Source organism: Protopterus annectens, chromosome 9.part0, assembly GCF_019279795.1.
Source record: "Protopterus annectens isolate FY-2018-M chromosome 9.part0, PAN1.0, whole genome shotgun sequence".
In the NCBI taxonomy this organism is placed as follows: domain Eukaryota; kingdom Metazoa; phylum Chordata; order Ceratodontiformes; family Protopteridae; genus Protopterus; species Protopterus annectens.
This window is the reverse complement of record NC_056743.1, coordinates 1,577,416,998-1,577,440,633: the sequence shown is the minus strand read 5'-3', so window position 1 is coordinate 1,577,440,633 and position 23,636 is coordinate 1,577,416,998. Positions and strand designations below refer to the sequence as shown.

The window sequence follows — 23,636 nt, the reverse complement described above, 5'->3', positions numbered from 1 at the left end:
TGTATGCAAAGCAGCTGAAAACATTGTTCTCTGAGTTTATATACAATGCGTAAGACTCTCTGCCTGCTTTAATATTCCTGAATTCTTCGTGATGTTCATGAGCATATATACTTACATATATAAATGGCTTGGACGTGATTTTTCTAATGCATTATGTACATTTTTATGGTACAAAATTCATAAATTCCCATAGCTGCATGACAATGACATTTGCTTTTCTACTGTAAAAAACTTAAAAGACAGTCAGAGAGAGAGAGAGAGAGAGAGAGAGAGAAAGAACAAGAGAGAAAGGGCTGACTGGCATTTCTGCTTAGAAACTCCAGTTCTGCTGTGTGAATGCCAGGCCACATTTTACTTCTTTCCCTTTTGCTTCGACTGTTAATGTTGAATCCAGTGGCTCGCCAGTCACTGCAAAGATTCTGTGCTTACAGACAGCAAGCACCTCTCCTCTCTTCCTGCACCTTCTTCAAATCTCTCCCGTTTTATGCTATTCCCCTCTCTCTTCCATGCTCTCTCGCTCCACTAGCAGATGGGAGGGGGGGTCAAACTGATAACCCCCTAACAGACTCTGAATCACATAATCCCTGGAGCATTTCCGATTAAACCAAGGAAGAATGGAGATTTATTCTTCTTGTGTGTGTTCTGATTAACTGGAAGGGAACAAGATTTACCTTTTTTCTTCACTGCTTTGTTGCTGTTACTGCATTTTACCATTCTACTGAATTGGAAGAGGAAACTTGTTTATTTTTTAGTTTTGCCTTTTCAAGGGGAAAATTCCAATCAATCGTTCTTAATCAGGATTCTTGCATTTTGTGTAACTAGAGCATTTCAAAATTTCAGAGAATATTTCTCTCTTAAATATTCTGGGTTTACATAGCTGCAGGCTTCTTCTTTCTACCTTGACTGCAAGGAAGAAACATTTCTAATTTTGCTTTCTTGCGTACTGTCATTTTTGCCAAAGGGGAAAATAAAGGGAGAAGAAGAGAATTTCTGAGGACTTTCAACTGAGGACAGAGGAAGGTGGGCCATATCTATTTAATGGAGGCTTCTCTATCTGGAACCTTTTTTTAGAGCATCTGCTCTGGCGGTGATGTTTCAGTGGAAGCTGATGCGATTGCTGTTCACACTCTTACTCACTTCAGCTCACCAGACTTGGGGTTAGCAGTCAAAAAACAGGACAGAGACTTGCCTTCCCACTGTGTTTGGGGAAGGTGGTTGGGGAGGAAAACTGGAGTTCACCTTCAGAAAACTGATTTTGGTGAGGAAAAAAAAACACACCTGCTGTACTGGAAGAGATTGTATAAAATCTTATATGCATTCTGTATTTGATCGTTTTGAAACAGGAGAATTCAAGGACTGATTTGTCTGAGAGGGATGAGGACACGGAACAACATCTGAAGCCAGGTAAATCAGCCAATATGTGCATCAGTGTGTGTGTGTGAATCCATGTGTGATGTCTTTCCTCTTGGTAATACCCTTCTGCACTGAAGCCGTAATCAAGTCAGTGATTTGTGAGGCCCATGGATCATTTTGAAGTGGACATGTACACAGAGCTAAGGGGAGTCAGGTTTTTATGAATGAGTTAATATCTTGGGAGACAGACGGCTGAGTTCACTACCTCTGTGTTAATGCATTCCTTAATGTTTTTTTTGGGGGGGTGTAAGGAGCAGCTGCTGTAGGTCTTTTTGCATGCCTTTTACTGGTCATCATTTCATTGTCCATCATTTTCATTATCCAGATGCATGTGAAATAATTGTCAAATAATCATATGCCAGGTGCAAAGGAACAATGCCTCGGAGAGACATATCTTATAAAACAGCATTACTGTAAAATATTTCAGTGCATCTGTTTTGATATACAGCCTCAAAAAGCAAAGCTTAGAATGCCTAGCAATTTCTTGTTGTGGAAAGAGCGAGGAAGCACTGCTAAAATGAACAGAGACTAGCACATACTGCAGGCTTCCAAAGTGCTGGAAGTGCTGCGTGAATGAAGACCAAGGCTATACATGTGTCTGGAATCCACAGCATGGCTGAGTAAATGCTAACCTGAATCACTCGAGCTCCTTGGTCCAGTAGTAAACAAGAGGCAGCTGCAGCTAGCTTAACCCATTTCTTTCACAACGAAGAACCGTACGTGGGTCTGGGGAATGCAGATACCTACTGTCTGCATGACTTTCTGCCTTTTATTGCTCTTGTCATGTTTTAGGCATGCTTGACTATTTATCAGGGTCACAACTATACAGAAACTTGTATAGGTACCATATATATGTACATACTATCAAGTGTGTCCATATGTTTTATCTGAACATGGATAATAAAAATGAAAAAGCATGTGTGTGTGAGAGATAGAGAGAGAGAGACAGAGACAGCTCATTAGAGCATGTAGTGTTCATGTATAATTTGGGGTAAATATGAATGCTGCTGCTATATTCTTGTTGAATATATGAAATGTATTATACAAATGCATACCCACTGCATAAATATATGTAATTAAGAATTACACACATGTGCACACACACACACACACGCGCAGAGATAAGTGTATTTTAGATGTGCTTAGTTTACATGTCATACTTTAAATAAGTACATGTGTTTTGTGTGTTTGTGTATATGTAGGTGTGTTTGTGCATTTGCCTATATTCCAAAGACATAAAACAGGAGAGTAAAATGATGTATACTTACTGTGCAGTTCTAATTGGAGATGTTTAATATTTATTCTTTTGGAGTATGTACTGCAGGGAGAAAGAGAGTAAAGGAAGATGTATTTTCTCAATATTAAAAAAAAAGAATGCTGGCTTCACAGACCACTAAAGCAAGGTCCAAGTCAGGTATCCTGTCCCTTTGCTTTCCAGACCTATCAGGTGATGATCCCTTCTTTGCAGCAATTCAGCTTTTTTTTCACTTAAGTGCACCACTCACTTTAGAATACCAAATGTTGAAATCCATTTTTCTCTTCCTTTTCATTTCTTAAGCTCTTGCAGTCTGCCATCCCTTGAGTCCTTTTTAAGTGTCATTCTTCCTGAATAATGATGCTTTTTGCTGCATTAGATCAGAATAAAAAATAAGGAATATTACTTTGTCCCAATCATGATTCAAAGAGAATGTGGGAATACTAACCCTCAAAATAGAAACATTTATCAGATTTCCCTGTAAAGCTATGCCACAAAATACACACACACACACACACACACACACACATATATATATATATATATATATATATATATATATATATATATATATATATATATTTCAATTTCTACCTAAAGAGTGCATTTAGGTAGTACACCATAAGCTTCATTCACAAATATGGTGATTTACAAGAAATTATTTCTGATAGTACAACCGTTTTTTTTTATAGATAATAGTTTTGTAGATTATCCATGTAGAATGTAAACTGCATCAAGAAAGCTAATCAATACCACTGCATGTCTGAGTATTTTTTCAGTCTGCTGCATGGATCTTGCTGTCTGTCTGACTAAAGATATTTTCTTCAATGTCTTATGGGTATACCTTATAGCTTTGACTAGCATGACCCAGAGTACAGAGGAATTAAAAGGTCACTTCATACTACCATAGAGAGTGGAGTGTATTTTATATTTTCTGTTCCTCATGAGAAAATATGCTTCTGCAGTTCAATCTATATCCCATTTGTACAAATTGATTATATATTGAATCAGTATGAATACAAATAATTAATCTGAGAATGCATGAGGTATGTTTCCATATGTCTCCCTGCAGAACTAGTTGGTATCCAGATTATGAAAGTGTATGCTTTGTGTAATTGTGTGTGTGTGTGTGTGTGTGTGTGTGTGTGTATACATGTGCATGCAAGTGTGCCCATGTTTGAGCATATATGAGGATATAGTTATATGTACATGTCTATATATTATTAGCGTACTATTGTGAGCTATCTAGATACAGATATAATGCAGATATGTATTTTTAAGTATATGTTTGGGAAGCTGGTATAAATGTACTTATTGGCTTATTGGCTTATACTTATGAAAGTCTAATAGAGGTGTTATAGATGCATATCTGGATGTTGGGGCTATATATATTTTCCTCATGCATCTGGTGTCTGAAGATATTTGACTTATAATTCCTAGCCTGTGCTTGTACGTCTGTGTGTGTGTGTGTGTGTGTGTGTGTGTGTGTGTGTGTGTGTGTGTGTGTGTGTGTATGTGTCTTTGTAAGTGTGGATTAATGTGTAAAGCATAAGATTTGAATAGAAGTGACCCTAATATAAATTTCCACATGGCCATGATTTGGTATTCATTCTCTTCTGCTTCCCCTTCTGTAAGTCCTGAATGTAGATGCTTTGAGGACTGAAAGTCCTGAATGTAGATGCTTTGAGGATTTTTATGGATAGGTACCTTGGAGTGTGTAGGTCATTTTTGCATGTAACATTGTACATGAGTATTTAGTTCTGTAGATACATATACATATGATAATTACACATAGTCATGGACACAAACCAACTTATGCTTGCATATGTCTCTGTTGAGTTTATTTGTAAAACATACCACATTTTCACATACTTGTATAAACCGTATATAGTTTTGCATTTGTATGTACATTTGCACTTATTTTGATGTGTGTGTGTGTTTATATTTCTGTGTCTGTAAACAGATTAAGTAATAACAGTTCATTACATTTTTGACTACATTTCAGTGAAGATTTATGAATGCTTGCATGTGACAGCATGTGCGCATATGGGTGTATATATGTGTGTCCATGTGTCCATGTATGCACAACCTACATATAGAAGGATTGTGCCTTACAGATATTTTAAGAGGAATACTGCATATTACAGTGGCAGCTTTAACATTGCTCAAGTGCCATTCATGTTTATGGCTCTGTCTCAGTGACCTACTGCCGGTATGCTAGGGCTGACATCAACAAGATGTAATAATTCTTCGTTATCAAATAGGCTGAACCTGTGGCCTCATTTTGTTCATTTTATAATTCAGTCAGCCAGATTGGTGAAGATCCGATTTTTATTGTAAGTGTGAGTGGAAGCGTGGGTGAGCTTCCTGCAATCCGAATGCTGTCTTTGTTCAGCTCATTCCATTTAAGTGGCTGTATCTGCTATATCTTTCAGGGCAAAGAAAATGTTTTCCTAGTCCAATGGGGCAGCGAATAAATGTTGCTTAAAATTTGAATCTGAGCAGATGACTTATCAGTCTCTCAAGGTACTATTTGTCTTGAAATGTTTAATGTTTTCTGCCTAATAAGTGTAAAAGAAAAGCAAAATACCAAATGAAAGGGATATTACGCTTTCTCGCCAGCACAAAGTATTCAACTTATGTGATAAAGACATCTTAACAATAAAAATGGTCACTTTGGGGGTTAATTATTGTTGCTTTTAAGTGGCACCCATTTTCCATTGCATGTGATAATGACACAAAGAGACCATATTTTTAATAGGGTGTTCTGCAAAACTCTAATCCCAAAACATACTGTTATTCCTTCCACTTACTGATTTCTGAGAAATAGGCAGAAATTGTATGCTTCATTTTGGGAAGTTAAAAAATAATCTTAGTCTATATATTTGCAAGTTTTCCAGCAAAAGTAACCCGTGTTCAGATGTGTGCTCTTTGTGTCTTGTAAAAGAGTAAACACTCCAGGTTGTTTTACAAGCGGGTGAGTTTATCTATACTCAAATGCATGCTCTGATCTATTTCAGCGAAAAGTGGTGCTCATAAACATAAGAGTCTTGGCATTCTTCAGTTTCACAGTAAGCTTAGTGAGGGTCATGATTCATAGACAGACTACAATGTTGATACCAAAAGAAAGGAGAATTATTTAAGCAGCAGTTACTGACAGGGGAAAAGTATTTAAAGCCTGTGTTGCCTGATTATTTGGGAAATAAATTTCACAAAGGTTTAATTACTGTTATAGTGCAAATTATTTTCATAGCATCATTTTTGAAAGACATTTAATAATATAGTTTCAAGTATTTTATAATTATATTTATAAGTCTGTGCCTTCAAAAGTGGCAAATAAGGTGTCAGGATGGCATTCTGCACAGTATTTTGTATGCACTTGTTTATAAGGTTTATGAATCGCATGTATTTGTCTGACTGCACTGTGCTACATCATTAGGAATGTGCCACAATATGGCTATAACATTAAACATTGAAGCGATATGCATTAAAAGAGAAACGATCATTAATGGCTGATGGATTATTATAAATTCAGTATGATCAGCAGAAGAAACAAACTGTGAAGTGTGAGGAAATGGATGTGAAGGGGAGCTAGGGATGAAATCTGGGTATGTACAATTGTTGGATAAAGTTTAGTTTGTGAAAATAAAGGCTGAGATGAATCTTGGTTTGTTTTGTTATTGCTAACAGTTGGAAATGGAGTTAAAATCTTTAGATTCAAGGAGCAGTTCTGCAGAAATTGAGATTGGATTCTGAAGAAGAAATGGCTTGTTTTTGTCTTTATTTTCAGAGAATCAGAGATGTAAGTTGATGACTTTGCTGCAGAGTGCATTTTTAACAAATCAAAATTGAATATATTGTAATGCATATTGCTTTGTAAATATTTCTGATGAAATGCATGAGCGATATTTGAAACTGAAATGTTAATTTTAGGACATTAAATTGAAAGGCTCATTTCAAATTGATGTTCCTGCTGGTAAGACAACTGGCGAGAACTTTGTTCATTAAGAGATATAGGACTTAACCAAATTTGAAACTACAGCTCTGCTAGCAATGGTCATCAAACATACTCTTAATATTTTATTATGTCAGTTAATAATGATGGTGTTTAATGAAAAAAGCTTGTTAAAATCAGTTCTTCTCTTATTGTCAAACTGACCACTGACAGCACTTAATTTCATTGGACAGTAGTGATATTCATATTAATAGGTAATTGGAACCTCGCCCTGCCTTTCAGCGCTAGTAGATCTTTTTTTTTTTCTGAAGTACACACAGTTATGAAATACAGTAAGCACAGCAAGATACCCCCTTGTGGTAGAGCTGGCAGAATAACATAAAGTAAGAGTGGCCATGAACATTGTAATAAAATCCCAGTAGAACAAACACCAGAGTTATAATGGAGCCTACTTACAAATAAATAAAATATATTTAAAACACATTCAGAAATTAGCAACATTCATATGCCTTTACAGAAACTGCAGTGATAGGCAACATACAACATTTTTGAGTTTCTTACCCTATGGAAAGTGTTTAAAGAGATGAATACCACCTTGCATTATGTATACTGAACCATATCTGTTTTGTAGCCTATGCCTTCTATGAATGTAGAAACATTGCCGTACTTTAGATTTTGACACATCTAAACTGTGACTATCATTTTATAACTTAGTTATGCAGTTCAAAGAATTATTTCTTGACAAGCTGAACTTTCTAAAAATTATTTCTTGACAACCTGAACTGCATTATTTCAATTAAGTAATTCTAACACAGTATATTTTGTATAATATGCAAATAGAACAAAACAGCATTCTGACACTGTTTTTCTTTCTACTACAAAGAAGCATAGTTTGAAATAATCAAGAACTATGAAACGTAACAGAATGGTGCAATTGAAATGTATTGCACACAATGCATTCATTAATGGCATTAACGTATTATAGCCACTGTCAATCTGATTGTGTGCATTTCACTTTGTTTACCATTATATTTTGTGGTTCATTTCAAAATCAGAAAGCATTTTGTGTCACATTGGTACATGCAAAGAAAATGTTTAAATTGTACAACAGATAACAGCAAAAACAAGTGTTACTATATAGTAAGAACAGCCCAAAATTGCCGTTTTTCACATCCAAAAGCATCACTGTTCCATCACTCATATCTGACACGGAGCAGTTACTTTATTACTTTTTCATTGAGGTTTTTATACCCAGGAAACTTTACTGTGCTAACTTATTATTAATGTAATAAGAAATACTCACTGTGATGGAAAAGAACAGTTTATAATACACAGAAATCATTGGACTATGGAATTCAAGTGCAGCGTTCAGACTGAAATGCTGGAGACATTTTATCACAATACTATACTTTGCTTGAAACTTATTCTTGTAATGATGTGTTGTAAACTGAGGCCAGTGGGCAGTTATGGATCCAAAGCCTGACAGGTTTTCCTTTTCAGGCTAGAATGCAGATAAGGTGCCATGAATGCCTTCTGATAGGCATAGTTCATCAGCTATGTGACATATTTTGGAAAAGTAAACAGAAAGTAGTGAGTTCTGAAAATGAAAAGTACTACTTAATTTTGTGGTACAAGACATTTACTAAGACCTTATTAACATGTAATATGCATGCCCTTTTAATTTTGATGAAAGTGCTGAAAAAAGTATGCATTATTGTACTTTTTAAGGTTATTAATGTGCTGTAAGAATTAAAAGGAGAAAAATCTCTTAGCACCCCATTACTCTGTCAAAGCCAGCCAGTGGATTGAGTAACGGACTACATTATAATCCTTGAATTGTCACTGGTTTAAGCCTACAAATCACTTCTTATCACTAATATGTTTCAGCTAAGCTTTGCAATAAATTGGAAAGTGAAAGCTCATTTTAACCCCGCTAAACATTTCTTCCAAGTACGTATTTGTTTATAATTAAAAAGGTATTTAATGAAAAAGTTATAATAGTGTAGTCTGAATGTCCTTTTTGCAACAGTTGGGATTGCTAGTGTCCTCTTTAGAAATATTTCAACAGAACTAATTCCTCCATCCACAATGAGTACTAATGTTATTAACATTACTACTGGCTCTACTTCTCATGTTACTTCAGTACTATTACTAGACTGTGTCAATAATAATAATTCCAGATTATTATAATTGCAAAGCACATCATTCACTATTATAAAATGCATATTAATAGATGTGCACTTGACTGCCTTTGTCTGAAATGTGCCCACCTTCATGACATACATACCTGAAATTTGGTAGTGGAATTTTACTATCATTCCGTGATGAAGTTAACAAAAAGAATAGCCTCACACCACATATACTTCTGAATTGGTAACATTAAAACAGTTGAAATGGCTTTGTTTCCACTAATAATTCTATGAGAACAAAAACACTGCACTGCTTCATTTGTGTCACACAAAGTTGTCATTCTGTTTCATCTATGTAGATGAATCAATATGCATCTTAGCATGTGGGTACAGAATGTATATTATTACCTTATATAAGATAGATAAGTCCATAAGTTCACAGAGCTTTCACAGGTTTAGTTCACCTGTCTGCCTATCATCACAAAAGGCAGAATATAAAAGGCATTACAAGAAGATCTGAATATGATGTAGGAATAAACATCACTCTGCCAACTGAGTGCATGAAGTGACAATAAAATGTAATGATGGTAGCTCAATATTAGTCATTAAATGCAAATACAGGTCTAAAGCTCTACTTTCAAGCATCCATTATAAACAACAAAAACAGGTGTCACCTTCATGGCTTCTGTCTTTTGCTGTTTTATCACTCTTGCCATGCGTGCTTTTTAGATAAGACACTCTCTCACAAACTAACTGCACAATTATTCCTTTTCGGTATTTTCTACATAAACTTCAGTTAAGCCATGAAAAACAGAAATATTTGCAACAAAGCACAGCCAACAGATGATGTCTAATCTTGGTCTGGTTGTTAGTGTTGCATTCTTTATTTGTATAACTACAGTAAGATAACGCTCACTAATAGGAATAAAAAACCTAATAATAGGGCTATGTGTCATATTTAAATTCTAATCTTATACGTACACTTTCTCTGCTCAATACTTATATTGATCCCTGCAGTTTTATGACCCAGATTTATGTGGCACATAATACCTCAGATTTTATTTGAATGAACTGCAGACATAAGTTGTTGCTGGCTACAATACAAATTTGAAATGGCAGAAAATGAGCCTGTAATTGCAAGACCTCTTTTAAAATGTAGTGCAAATCTTCTTGGTTTTTTTCTGTTTGCTTATAAAATGTTTAAATAAATTGTCAATCTGAAGTAAAAAAAACTGTTTAAGATACAGCAAGGAATTAAAAGAAAGATGTTTGTCCTACAGGCTTAAAGACTTGGTCTAGACTGGCACATTTCATGGACGCATCCTAATTCTCAACTAGTCTCAATTCAGGAATTTGACTAAAACTGTATTAGCATTATTCAGTTGTAGCATCATATATGAATGTTTTTCATATATCAAATGAGAACTAGTTAATCCTGAAACATGTCTGCTGGACACTGATATACTTTGCTATCTGGCATTTCCAAGTGTGTCCAGTGTTAGGACTCAAAACAAAGTTTAGTTAAGGTAAGGCTAGCCTGCATGTTGGCAAAGTGATATTGCACAATATCTAAGGTCAAAAGGTACAAAACTGAGTGAAATATATATACATTAATCGCTTTCATATGTATCTCTAACAACCACAGATATTTCTCTCCTTGGGTGCAGGTCAATATTATAGAAGCACATTTTTATGAATGTTCACATTTCTACATTTCTAAAATGACTGGAAAGAAAGCTGGCTGTTTGCTTTATGATGCTTTTTCTTTAACAAGGTGATACATCTAGGCTAATGTCAAAACAAGGACTTCAGGAAATTTTTAATTCTTTTGAAGAGAAAACCAGCCACATGCCATGTCACAGGGGGTTCACAATTAGATTTAATACAATCCATTGAGGTTCCAGAACCTTCACATAAGGGCAGATCCCTAACAGCAATGAGTTATTCCATGAAATCACACATTGATTTACTCAAATGCATTGCTATCGATGAACTGGTATGTTGTTTGTCTTACTGCGTCATCCCTTAAACCATGAATCTGTACCCCACTAGGGAAAAGCAAAAGAAAAGAGGACTGCGTTGTTAGGTAAATAAAATATTTATTTATCTTGTTTATTTGCTTTTGTTAATTGGGATGGGCACTAATCAACAGTGACCATTTTTTACTCATGTCAGGTATATGCAGATAGTACATAGGAAAGAAGAAATACACAACTATGAAAAGATGAAAAAAGCGATACACAAATATGAAGTGCAGAAACTATACAAAAATGGTAAATATGCTGAAGCAACACAATTTGTGTACATTAACAAGTAGAACAAATGCATTGAATAGCTGTAAATGTTTTTACAGTATGGGGTGGGAAAACACAGGAGGGTGGAGAGAAGAGCGGAGAAGAGGGTCAAGGTAAATAAGACGAAGCACAGCAGTTTGCTGTAGAGGACAGACTAGTGATGTTGTAGTTTACAAGGTACAGTGTAAAAAATCTAAACAAATGCATTGCTGACTGAAGCTGAGTACCATCTACATATTTTCAATACACCCTTTCCAGCATGCAATGAGTGCAATGCAGTAGTCATTCCTGGATGTGACACCAGTCTGTCCCAGTCATGACATGTGCACAACCACACAATTTGCACCTGTCACCCCTGGGATTCAGGTTACTGGCTAAAGCTCTTGCCACCCCTATAGTGCCTTTTTCAGACAAGGTTCAAAGGATACAACCACCACCGTAACAGATACAAGCATGCAAAATCTGAAGGTAATGCTACTCAATGCTAGAAGTCTAAACCTCAAAATGCACTCTCTTGAGGCACTCCTAAAAATGGAGAACATTAATATCTGTGCAGTAACTGAGACCTGGTTCAAGGCTCCAGAGAGCACCCCTGCAATACCAAGCTACAATTCTTACCACACTTTTCGGCCACCAAAGCAGGACCAAAACACTAAAGGTGGAGGAGTGTCCATATTCACCAAGGATATTCACACATCCAGGCTAGTTGCCCAACACAATGCATCTGAAATTCTCCAGGTGCAACTAACACTAGGTAAGACTGCAATCCAAATTGTAGCTTGCTACAGATCCCCCACCATGCCCCAAGATTCTCACTACACCTTTCTAAACATACTGGAAAATATTAAGATACAACCAAACACCCTAATACTGGGTGATTTCAACTACCCTGCCATTAATTGGGAAAACTACTTTGGTACCAACTCCTTTTCCCAACGGTTCTTGTAATTCATAAATTCCAACGCCCTGGATCAACTAATCCTTGTCCCACCAGGGGAACCAATATCCTAGACCTGGTCATTACCAACATGGGAGATAGATGCTCCACACCAGTGGTCACCCTCTCATTGGTCAGGTCTGACCATAAGCAAATCACCTTTGACATCCACATCACACCCCCACCCTCCAGTAAGGAAACCTCCTTAAAAAACTTCTCCAAAGCCAACTTCATGCTACTGAAGTCACAAACTTCACAACACCCACGCAGATGGGATCTGGAAGTTCGACTTCAGAATCCTACACTAAGGCACTGTACGAGCACATCCACTCGTGCATGAATCGTGCCATCCCAAATAGAACCAAGATGCTCTTCTCCAAAAACAGGAAGCCAATCTGGTGGTCCCCTGCTATAAACAAACTATACAACAGAAGGAAGAAACTGTTGCAGAAAAGGGGAAAATCCCTGGATGCAAAAAACTCCCTCACCAGCCTCAGTAAGAAGCTGAGATCCCTCATAAAATCCTCAAAAGCTACTTATGAAAATAAAATTGCCAAAGATTCCAAACACAACCACAAGGCATTCTATAGTTATGTCAGGAGTCTAAATGGCAATGCTCAGATCTGCTCTGAGCTACAACAGAATGGCATTAAATATACTGATCCCAAGGATATTGCCAATATCCTGGCAGATCGATTTAGTGCCAACTTCACACCCCCCTAAAGGGCCTATCTCAATACCAAAAGATTGTCAAATTCCGATAATGATGGCCACACAGGTAGAAACCGCACTCTCCAAAGCTAAGAATACAGCATCCATGGTACCAGATGACATCCCAGGCTGTGTACTACATGAACTACAAAATGAACTGGCACCTCACCTAAGTGTCATGTTTAATCATAGCCTCACCTCAGGCTTCGTGCTCACTGAGTGGCGCACAGCTACAGTTATCCAACTCCACAAGGGAGGATCCGCCTTGGATCCTGGGAACTACTGTCCCATCAGTCTGACAAGCCTGATCTGCAAGGGCATGGAACGCATTATCATGGATCTTATAAGCAAAGACATTGGCAACCTTTAAAGACTGGACCCCACCCAGTTTGGGTTTGTGAAGGGCCGATCTTGTCTCCTGAATCTGATTGACTTCTTCGAATCAGTCTCCAGAGCTGTGGACAAGGGTAAGGTGGTTCACACAGCCTATCTGGACCTCGGCAAGGCCTTCAACACCATCCCCCACTCTGGAATCATAGATAAACTTACTAAGCTGGGCATCAATCTCTACGTCACTCGATGGGTTGCCAACTGGCTTACTGACAGAACCCAGACTGTAAAAGTAGCCCACTCCAAATCCAGCTCCAGACAAGTGACAAGTGGAGTACCTCAGGGTTCAATCCTGAAACCACTCTTGTTTGGCGTCTACTTCTCTGAAGTACAGGCCAACACTAAGGGACTCTGGCTAACAAAGTTTGCAGATGATTGCAAACTGGGAGCCATTATTGAATCCCCAAATGATGTGGATATTCTACAAAAAGGCCTTACAGAAACAGATGCCTGGTGCCAGAGCCATGGGCTCAAGCTTAATGCCAAGAAATGTATAGTTATCCCCTTTGGAAAAAAACGTACCCATGAATTATCACATAGGTGGCAGGGCACTAAACATCGGAAGTGTGATGAGAGACTTAGGGACACAGGTGGACAGTGGTCTCACTTTCGATAACCACATCGCCACAACAGTCAGGAAATCCTTCTATGTGGCACACCTCATCACTAAGGGCTTTTCATCCAGAAAAAAGGAGGTCATTGTCCCACTGTACTCATCCCTCATTAGACCCATTATAGAGTATAATGCCCCGTTTGTTATGTATCTCACAAGACATCTGCAACAGCTGGAAAGGCCACAGAAATACCTCACTAAAAGAATCACAGGCCTAAAGCAGATGCCATATGCTGACTGTCTAAAATAACTCCAGCTATACTCTGTGGCATATCGTCTACTCAGAGGCGATCTCTGCTTAACATACAAGGCCATGTCAAACCCTGAGCTGTTGGACATGCTCCACTTAAAGAAATCCCAATCCCTCAGAGCCACACGCTCCAGGGATCTAATCCTTGTCATCACAATGAACAAAACATGCTGAAGGGATTGGTTCCTGACCCAGAGACTCCCATACTCTGGAATAGACTGCCCATACATGTCAAGCAGAGCACCTCATTGGCCCTCTTCAAAAGGAACCTTGATGATTGGATGGGAGATAGGAAATTCACCCCGGGGATCATGTCAGTCGCCCTGCTAGACAGGGGCCCATAGAAGTAAATATTGTGGGAAGAAATATCCAGGGAATTGTTATGGCTAGGCTAGCCAATTCACTTGCCCACTCAATGTTAGAATGCAGGAGGAATGTAATTCCCAGCAATAAAAAATGAACACACGGGAATAATATACTTACTATATGCATAAGATATTCCATTTGTGAAATTAAATGGAGAACCAAGATCTTTACGACAGCTGTAGCACTGCGTTCCCATTGAAGTAGGAAGAGTCAGTTGTCATGAGTTAAATCACGCAATGCTCTAGATATAACCATTCCTGGGCCTTGCAGTCATTCCACAAAAACATCATATTTGTCAACGGGTAAGGATCGTTTGTCCAACGTCTGCCTAATAATCTACCTAATTAACAACTTGCTGATTTTTATCAAGAAGATTTTATTTAATTTTACAGAACTGATTTCTGTTTCCTTATGAATTGTTGAATTTCATCATAGCTGTAGATTTCCACTTCTAAAGAATGATGATCCATGAACCTGCTTACTTTTCTGTTTAAAAATGCATTCATCCTCAGATCAACGTTCCTTCCCTCTTTAGTTTGTGTTCTTTTCTTTTTTTTTTTTTTTTTTTATAGAAACTCATATGATAAATGTCTTTTTTTTTAAGTTTATTAAATGTATTTTGGTTATTTAAATGCTAGGTTTACTATGCTTTTGAATCGTTTCCATATAATGATCTCGGGTAACACATGTAAGCCATCAAGAAGTTTGGTACTCCTAACATTGTACGATATATATATTTACATATATATATGTTGCATTAGGGCAAGCTTCGCTCCACACTCCGTGCTCCTGATCTTTCTATATATACCTATTTTGAAGTCATACAAACTTGCAGATGAGAGAAACTTTGGAAAACAAAAACAAAACTCAATTTGTCCTCCTTGTATAACTCACGCAAACCAGAAAAAAGCACATTTTTAGAGTATAGCCATCTGTAATGTACTGAAAATTTAACTACAGAAACCTATTGCTCTTTCTGTTTCAATATTCCAGGATTCACCTATACAGGAAGTGATAAAGCATGCATTTCCATTGAACACATTCATCATATATTTTGTCATCTTCCTATTTTTTATTCTCTAGGGTACACAAACCCTAGGAATTAAGTGAGGTTAGACTTGGAGGAATGAAGGAGCAAATTCTATGTTTTAAATGTCAGCCCTGGAAAAAGAAGAAAACTGGCATTCAGTGTAAATCTCTCCGTTAGTTTCTTTTTCATTTCTAGGCACTAAAAGTGAGCAGTCCATGATACTAAAACAGATGACTACCGAAGTATTTGAAAAGAGTCTGCTAGTAGCCACTGTGCCTATTGTCTCTAAATATCTAGTGCTGCCTTTCAACTCCTTAGACGCATTGCAAAATATGACCTCCTTGCTTAGGACCCAGTGTCATCATCTGTGTGATACATGACATAGTGAGATATATAGATGGTGGATATCAGAGTAATAGAGTATTACAAGCCCTGAAATCCCATTAGAGGTGACATTCTGGTCAAAATACCAGAGCTACTCTCTTTCTGAACATGAACCATGAACTGGTGTTGAAAATACCTACAAATCAGCTGTTATTTTCCATTTCACAGGGAAAGAAATCTCTGAGAAATAATATACTTGTGTTACCTGAGTAGTGGAAAACATAGCATTTTCATGGAATTCTTCATTTTAGATCAGGGTACCCACTGACCATAATTGGTGTTTCTTCCTATAACTTACTGCTTGTAAAACTGCCAGTTTGATTTATTGGGTTCCCCTACTTAGAATATGTATATTGTTTACCCATACACACACACACACACACACACACACACACACACACACACACACACACACACACACACACACACACACACACACGCACACAAACTCCACACACATATTTATCTGTATATATATATATATATATATATATATATATATATATGTGTGTGTGTGTGTGTATATATATATGTATATATGTAGATATATATATATATATATATATATAGAGAGAGAGAGAGAGGTAGCTATAGATATAAATATATATTGATACACTAAAAATTATAATGGAATTACATAATGACAAGAAATTTCTTTTGAAAATCACTGGTGTATTTCCTAAGTTTTGATGCATTAAAATGGTATTTCCTTTTAAATAAACAAAAAACAAGTAATCTCTGTGGTATCCCCGAAGTCTCAAAACAACCCACTAAAGTGTAGTGGGTCCAAAAATAAAACAGTGTAAGAAACTTCTCTGTGTGGAAGATTTTCAGTCCATATATTTTTAATCACTGTATATTAATCAGATCAGACAATAGCAGTAGAAGTAGCGAATGTAAACTCGTCTTAAGTCAAAATAAAACTAAAAATAATAATAGAAAATATATAATTGTACAGCATTACTAAGTATTCAAAAGTAATCCAAGCAAGGCAGGCAGTCTGTTTCCAGTCGAAAATCCTTTATTAAGTACACAGGATTTTTGAGTGGAAACAGACTGCCTGCCTTGCTTGGGTTACTTTTGAATACTTAGTAATGCTGTACAATTATATATTTTCTATTATTATTTTTTGTTTTGTTTTGACTTAGGACGAGTTTAAGTTCGCTACTTCTACTACTATTGTCTGATCTGATTAATATGCAGTGATTAACTAGAAATATATGGACTGAAAATCTTCCACACAGAGAAGTTTCTTACACTGTTTTGTTTTTCTTTTTTAATAAACCATACATCAGTGTCCTTGTTGAGTAAAAGTGTTAAGCGGTGTTTTTCAAGGTTTCACTGCTTTGCCCTTTGCTTTTCTGTCTATTTACTAATAATGCCAACTTTCTAACATTTGAAGTCCAATTTTTTGTTAATAATACGCTAACCCTCAGATAAGGATCTAAACTCAGATTCAACCCCAACAGCCTAATTGTTAAGTATTATTAGTGTATCAATGACATGAGGAAAATATATCACTGACTAATACCAATAATTAGATTTAAACTCACAGGCTCTGTAAAGCAAAACTGTATCTTCCTTTAATGCATGCTTTATTTAACATCAGTATTTTACAATGGGTCTATATCACACCGTCAGACTTGTATAAGTTCAAACGATGTAATATCGAACCCAAAAGTCCAAAATGCAAAAATAGCGAAGCCACGGCATATTGATTTTTTTTTCCCAGGGAAAAAAATTGGTTGGCCATTTTTTGGCATTGCTATTTCATCCACTGTGGTACGATCTCGGAGTTCATATATTTATGTAGGGTGTGTGAGGGGGGGGCACAGCCACCCACATTGGAGGGTGTGGTGTGAAGCCCCCCCATTTTAGTTTTAGTTTAAGGTTTATGTTTTTTTTTGTTAGGGAGCAGCGATTTTTTTCCCTGCGAAAAAATCGCTGTTCTGTGTGTTCGTTATTGTGCGATTTCAGACTTTTAGGTTCGATATTACATCGTTCTAACTTATACAAGATCGACAATGTGATATAGACCCCTTTACAACTACTGTTCTTTACATAACAGTTTTAGAGTAGAAGTTGAACTAGCATTCATCAGTAGATATTGAAATTTAACATAAAGAAATATTTAACAACGTGCATAACCCCCAAATAAATTCCATAACCATGTCAGCCTTTCTGACCCAGAGACATTTACTATATGCCGTGGCTTCACTATTTTTGCATTTTGGACTTTTGGGTTCGATATTACATCATTTGAACTGATATTTACTATGGCTCTTGCACCTTTATCTACAGATGGAAACCTATGTGTTTTGAAATACAATTAGAATTTAGACATTTTCAAATAGGTTACTAAGTTGCAAGCTGACTGTGGAAAGAAGAGAATGCAGCTTGAATTGTGCATTGTTTTTGTGGCACATTTTATGTTGGGAGTATAGTGCCATCAGCAAAGAATGATGAAAGGCAGGATGTGCATTATGCTAACAGGTACCTAAATTATTTTACCCACATAAAGGTATGCATTTTAAGTCAGATTTTAGTTAATAAATTACAATCATATGGGTAATGTAAACTAATAAAAAGTTATTCATGCAGGTGCCTAGAAATCTGGAAAAACAAGTCCGTATTCTCTTGGAGTAAACATATACTGTACAAGTAGAAGCTGCTAGCATTCAGCCACATGTTTACTGATCCATGTTCTTGTCCCTTAGAGTGTATGGTCTTTTCCAGATTTTAATATAAAGCATAAATATGAAACAAAGAGCTATCACGGTACTGTTCTCGCACTGACACATAAACTGGAAGAAGAAGTTAACTGTAGTCTCCAGAGCTCTTGCATTGCTTTGCAGGCATATAAGCTTAGGCCAGAGCCTGTACATATTATGTCAATGAGTCTTCCTGTCTAATCCGCAGTACTTGTTACACTAATCATGCAGGTATAACATGTCATTTTACACCTTTTGCACTTCACTGATTATATTGCATATTCCTTGCTGTGATTTGCACAGATTGCAGCAAAACTGTTTTCTGAAAATTCATCATCCTAGTCAACTATACCTCTGATATTCAAGATCATAGAAGACAAACATAGCTAAGCAAAATGTGCACTTTCTTATCTAGAAGCCATCTTTTTGGGGAACAGCTTTCAACATAAGCATGTTTAAAGGGGACTGGCTTATATTTTGTGAGAATTTGTTGCATTCAGTAATTCTTGTTTACTTTCCACATGCTCTTAATTATTCACGTTTTGTCCAAATGCATTCTGGCTAGACAGTCTTAGTTTTATCTATACTTTGTAATGCAAGAAATATTTCAGTTTCTCGAATCATCACATAATTACTAAAATTGTCTAGCCTTTACTGTGCACTGATCATTGCAACCTAAGTAATTCAGTTTTTATTCTTTGAGTAATATATTTGTTTCTTCAGTAGAATTAGCATTTAACTTCTGAAGTGTATTCCATGCTCTGGCTGATTTTTGCCATTTGAGTTGGTATCTGATTCTAAAGTATCTTTCTACATGTCATATAATATGTGTGAAGTCAGTGGAAAAACTCTTATGAGTTAAGGTTCTTTCTACATCTCCAGCTACTACTGTGGAATTAACATACAAACTAAAAACTTGTCAAAACTAGATTGCAGGAACAACACTAAACAATTCATGAACTAGCATTATAGGACTTCATTTCTACCATCTGTTACACTTTAGGTAAAAATAACTTGCCTTAGAAATGTAAAATCTAACTTGAAATGATTATCTTTAGTAGCATGACTGCTTCTTTTATACTTTTGAGTGTTATGAAGATTCTGGGCAGTGGGCACCAGCAGGAGTCTTGCTAAGAGTCCCCAATAAGACAAGTACTACAGCCCTGAGAATTAGCCACTACAATTTCTTACTGAAGAGAAAGACAAATGGATTTCAAAGAGACAGCAGAATAATATGAATACATTGTAAACTGTCTAAAATATGAATATGAATAAGACATAGTGGGGAAGTAGGAACTATTTTTTTTTTATTTATTTATCCTTTGCTAACCTTGTTAGTCCCACTAATCCAGTGGCCTCATTTCATGGGATATGTGAGGTATTATTTATATTACTAGGGGAAATGAGACCATGGCACCAGGGAACGTTCCCTACCCTTTCTGATAGGTGCCATGGGATCTTTTACATTTGCCTGGCATACCACCAACTCAAGCAGATGGAACCTTGGTTTAATGTGTCATCCAAAAGACAAATTCCTTGGATTTTGAGAAAGTTAGGAAAATTAAACTAGAAACTGGTATGCAATCTAACTGCAAAATCCTGCACTACTTTGTTCATGATTGAGACCCGATGGCTTTACTTTAACATTTAATGAACAAGAGACAGAGAGATAGTTATCCATTCCTATTATCTCTTCCATCCATGTATGATTAAAATTGTCATTAAAATTATTTGGAATCTATAACTGTAGCAAGAGTATTTTTAAAAGGAGCTAAGAATTAAAAAAAAAACAACAAACAAAGTCTAAGATGTTTGTAACTCAAAAGTGATTCAAAAGCATACAGTTAAGTAGAATGTGGATTTAAATTTGTCTTGTCCAACTGAAAACATCAAAAAGTTTGGATATCTGGAGGTATCAGTGCATATCAGAAGCTTTTCTAACCATCTGATCAGACGTTTGGCTGGATAATCATTTATCGAAAGCTCTAACTGGTTTTACAGGTCACTTTGTAAAGAAAGCAGAATGGATTTGGAGAAGTATTTGAACTTCTGTTATTGTACACGTCATACTTCTCATCACTTCGTGTGTCTCAAAAAACAAATGAACTGGCAACGAAACACTGCTGAGCCGAATTCAGTTCCACAAAGACACTCCACCAGTAAAATAAAATAAAAGTATTCGGTATACATCATTAAAGATTCAAAACTTCAATCAGTAACAAATAACAATTAAAACACAATCAATTAACAAACTTGTTACCCAGCCTCAACTTCCGCTTCTTGTGTCTCAGTTGATTAGTGTGTACAAAATTCCCTTAATAATGTAGGGTGATTCAATAACCAGTCACCAAACAGGAAGCACTATTGAACCATGTTTACTAAGGATGGCCATTAGCTCATCTCTCTGAGCAAGTCTCCAAAGAGTAAGAACTTGTTACAACAAGTCACTATTATCACCATGGGTCACTATTATCACCATGGGTCTACCCTCACTAGTAAACTTTTAAACTATGAGCATGATCATACAAGCTGCATTCCTCTGAAGTTTCACCTTACATTAATGAAACTCAACTGTTCTTCTTAAGCTGTGGACACAGAATACCCTAATACACAGAATTATAGCCCTTTCATTTGAATTTAGGTAGCTCTCAGAAATCCTTTCCAAACTGTAGACATTTTGCGTAGCTTCAATACATTGTAAATATGATAGGGTATCATCTAATATCCCAGTGCACATATGAGCCTGCTCATATCGTCTAGTCTGGGTGCATCATCAATGGCTGTGCATTGCCAATTTTTTAGAGGTATCAGGAATACATACTTAACAACTCTGGGGTAACTGGCCAACAACAGGTTAATTGGCCAGTAGTTTTACAGTAAACCAGTTATATTCTTTAGTGCCTAGGCAGTACTGCATTTCTAATTTTAAGTTGTTCCATCATTTCTACATTCATGTTTTTTATATTTAATTCATACAGATGGCATGCCAAGTAGTCTTCTTCTGATCTGGTATTGTCACTGTAAATTGTTATAACTAGGTGATGACTGTAAAAATGCCGTCGTAATCTATTCCTGCTACAGGCTTAATACACATATACAGTAAAACAAGCTACAGCATCTGAATGTCATTAATACAAATGGACTATAGTAAGTTAATAATAAAATAAGAAGATGTGTATAGGTATCACAAGGAGTGATTTCAGGCATTTAAGAATTTGTTTTAATGTGGTTAAAGTATGATGTGTAATTTTTTTTTGTTGTCTAAAACAGAAAGCTAAAAAATGTCAAACAAATTGCTAACAGGGTTTGAATTTCATCTTCAAAGAGTAGTTGCTGTTCTGCTCATCAGCAAATAATGTCCCTCATTGCTCAGGGGAAAGAAATAACAGTTTATTACATTCTCAAGTTGAACATCATAAATAAATCATTACTGGTTCCAAAAAACTTCGAATTTCATGTGTTTCATTGTTTTATAACACATTTTGCCACAAGGTATTATTTTAGGTCTGAAGGTTATCTTCTAAGTGCTGCATCAGATCAGTAACTATCACTCATGTTGTCTTGATTGTAAATAATTTCAGAGCATAATCTAGTCCCATATAATTACATTTGCTCCTTTCTGAAAGCACCATACAACTTATGTTTAACATGCACTTTTGGCACGTTTCATGTTTTATTTTCTTTCTACAGTTATGGCTTTGATTATATTCATTTTAGAGTGAGATATGAAGGGGGCATTCCACCTCATTGGTTGACGGGCTGCTAAGAGTTTTGGTTAATATGATTCTCCCATCTTGGTTTCTTAGTACTATATTTTTTCAAAGCTCTGTGTGTCAGAATGTTAGTGATTTCTGCATCATCTTATTATTCTGATGTTTGGGGAATCGAACCCTTTTCCTGCAGCCCGGTCTTTATTCCAGTATTCTGGTGATTTATTGCATTCATTAACAGTGATGTTCTGATTATGCATGTGAGGCTGGTGATTTTGATTTCTTTCTGACATATATAAACATGTTATCCTACTTTTACAGCAATGAAACCAAAGCATATTGCTATGATAAACAAAGCAAGGGCAACATGTATACTCATACAATTATAAGATTTAGTCTCATATCATTGAATCATAAAATTCTGCTATATTCATAAACAAATGTAAAATTATGAATATAGATTTTATCTAAAGGGGTACTCTATACTCCAAGACAGAGCAATTTTATTTTTTAAACATCTTTATTGAATTATCACGTGTGACACAGGTAAATTTACATTTATATAAAAGTAATCAAGCTGTATTAACAAGTTCACATTTACAAACATTATACCTCACATATATTGCTATAGATCATATTTATTTATTTATTTATTTTACATTTGTTGACCGGGCTAGTCTAACTGGATACATGTCCATTTTCAGTAGAGGCCCGGGGAGATAAGCTCCAAGATAGAACAATGAAATTAACAAGATAACAAATAAGGAAACATTAAACAAAAAAAAACATATTTACAATACATATTACAGGTTATCACAGTAAATTCAGCAGTGCAGAATACAGGCATAACATAGCATGCTAGTACAATCAAGATGTTCTAGAGGGAGATAGTATTATGATTAATAAGGAAGGAATTACAGTTAATGAGTAGAAGGGGTCGGAAGAGCAAAGTATTAAGAGATACATAACTAGTCAGGCTTAGTACAGGGGCATAACCACTGTGTTCTGAGGAACACTTTCAATTTGTTTTTGAATGATACTGAGGGGAGTGAGGAGAGTTCACTGGGGAGGAGATTCCAGGCTTTTCCAACAATATTAGAAAAGAGGGAGTCACCAGCCTTGTTGTTTGGTTTAGTGGTATGTACTAGAAGTCTCTGAGAAGACCTTAAGGATTTCAGGTTTTATAGGGAGTGATGAGTGTGGATAGAATAGGAGTTTTGGAAGGTTTGTAAAAAGTGTTGTGGGCTATAGATAGTTCATGGAATTTAATCAGATTTTGTAGTTCAAGCCATCCCAGCTGCTTTAAATTAATGCAATGGTGGGTTCTAAATGGGTTGCTTGTAGCAAATCTGGAAATGTTATTATAAGACATTTCCAATTTGCGAAGATTATTTTTAGATAGATTAGTAAAAATGGTTGAGGCATAAAGAAGTGAAGAGATTAGATGAGTGTGTGCTATAGTGGTTTTAGCTGAAGGTAAGAGGAAGG

At 36.2% G+C, this 23,636-nt stretch overlaps 1 protein-coding gene across 9 annotated transcripts in view; it reads left to right on the top strand.

Annotated features, from left to right (window-relative positions):
- Positions 1-405: 405 nt before the first annotated feature.
- The window catches only part of LOC122812189 (adhesion G protein-coupled receptor L1-like), a 3,245,860-nt gene continuing 3,222,629 nt past the window's right edge, over positions 406-23,636 (top strand). For 8 of the 9 annotated variants that reach the window (XM_044084524.1, XM_044084517.1, XM_044084518.1 and 5 more), the window contains exon 1: positions 406-1,404. The gene's annotated coding sequence lies outside the window, so the exon portion shown is untranslated. The remainder of the gene's footprint in view (positions 1,405-23,636) is intronic. The other variant, XM_044084523.1, reaches the window with a different exon arrangement.